The sequence below is a fragment of the Panthera tigris genome, chromosome B1, assembly GCF_018350195.1.
Source record: "Panthera tigris isolate Pti1 chromosome B1, P.tigris_Pti1_mat1.1, whole genome shotgun sequence".
In the NCBI taxonomy this organism is placed as follows: Eukaryota; Metazoa; Chordata; class Mammalia; order Carnivora; family Felidae; genus Panthera; species Panthera tigris.
Genome location: NC_056663.1, coordinates 97887560 through 97889424, shown reverse-complemented (window position 1 = coordinate 97889424; position 1865 = coordinate 97887560). Strand labels below are relative to the sequence as shown.

The following is a 1865-nucleotide window of genomic DNA, read 5'->3' as shown; positions in this document are numbered from 1 at the left end:
ACTTTCTCTTTGGCTTTGATTTTCTGCAATTTAAACTATGATATAGCTAGGTTTAGTTGTTTTTTGTTTGTTTGTTTGTTTGTTTGTTTGGCATTTATCCTGTGTATTCTGAGTTTCCTGGATCTGTAGTTAATGTTTCTTACTAATTTTTTAAAATTCTCAAACATTATTATTTCAAGTATTTCTTCTATTTCTTTTTCTCTTTCTAATATTCTCTGTCTTTCTGGTATAGTTAAACCTTTCATAATTGCCCACAGTTCATGGATATTCTGTTTATTTTTTTTTCCTTTGAGGTTTCATTTGGGAAGATTCTGTTGATATATCTGTGGCAAGCTCAGTGATTCTTTCTTAGCTGTGCCCAGTCTACTGATGAACCATCAAAGAATGTTTTTGAATTTTAACATCTTTTTTTTTAGTTTGGATACTATTAGTTTATTATGAAAGAGAGACATGGAAATTATTGACATGATGAAAGATTTCACAACTTCACTGGAACAGGCAGCTTCACTTGATACCATTTCAATAATGATTTATTTCAGTCTACATACTTCCTGAGAATGTCACCATCTCTAAATAAGAATTCTTGTCATCTAGAACTACTTTGGTGCTTCCATATTCTGGGAGAAGAATTTTATCTCCAACTTTCATGCTAACTGGTTAACTCTCTCCACCCTTTCCTTTATTTTTAAAATATTTTTCCACCCTTTCCTTTAGAGCCCAATCCAACAGCTTCTTCTGTTGCTTGCAGTACCTTTCCCTGAGATTCTTCTGGAAGCATGATGCCTCCTTTGGTTGCAGTTTTGGCTGCACTCCTTTTAACTAAAATTCAGGCAAAGAGGGAAAGAAACTTTCTACATGCCAGTCTTACCATCACTCCAACTTGCTGCCATTGGTATTTTGCTCCTGAGCTCCTGCCACCCACCTGTAAGAAAACCCTCAGTCTGATCCTCAGGGGCACTTCCTTTGTATTCTTTCTTAGAATTTCCATCCCTTTGTTTTTATTACTCATCTGTTTTTGCATGTCACCCATTTTTTCCATTAGAATTCTTAGCATTATTAAACATAGATATTTTAAATTTCTGATCTGGTTATCCCAACATCCTTGCCATAGATGAGTCTGGTTCTGATAGCTACATTGTGGCTTCAGAGTGTGTGTTTTGCTTTTTTACCATGCCTTACATCTTTTTGTTGAAAGCCAGACATGATATATTGGGAGTAAGGAACTAAGGTAAATACGCCTATTGTGTGATGTTTTGTGTTTTTCTGGCGAGGAGTTAGGCTATGTTTGCTGGTTGCTGTAGCTAGAGCGTCAGAAGCTACAATTTTCTCTAGTATTCTTTTTTGTCTCCACTGTTGTCTTTTGGCTTTCCTATAGAGTCCTAAAATAGGGCCTGAGGGTAATTTTAGCTATAATCTCCTATTAGTAAATAGGAGCCTTATTGATGCAAAGAACAAGTGTGGGGGAAGCATCCTATACTCTGATGATTAGGTCTTAGTGTTCTAGTGAGCTTGAGTTGAAAATCTTTCTTCTTTGGGGCGCCTGGGTGGCTCAGTCGGTTAAGCGGCCGACTTCGGCTCAGGTCACGATCTCGCGGTCAATGAGTTCGAGCCCTGCGTCAGGCTCTGTGCTGACAGCTCGGAGCCTGGAGCCTGTTTCAGATTCTGTGTCTCCCTCTCTCTGACCCTCCCCCATTCATGCTCTGTCTCTCTCTGTCTCAAAAATAAGTAAACGTTAAAAAAAAAAAAGAAAATCTTTCTTCTTTCACATTAAAGCTAGGGTAGGCTGGAATTATCCTTCCTCCAGGTTGGTTAGGCACTGGTTAAACCTTAGTTGGTAAGGTTGTGGTAAAATAGTTTCTCTTGAG

At 38.0% G+C, this 1865-nt stretch overlaps 1 pseudogene; it reads right to left on the bottom strand.

Annotated features, from left to right (window-relative positions):
* Positions 1 to 535: 535 nt before the first annotated feature.
* On the bottom strand, positions 536 to 871 carry LOC102967706 (annotated as a pseudogene).
* Positions 872 to 1865: the final 994 nt, after the last annotated feature.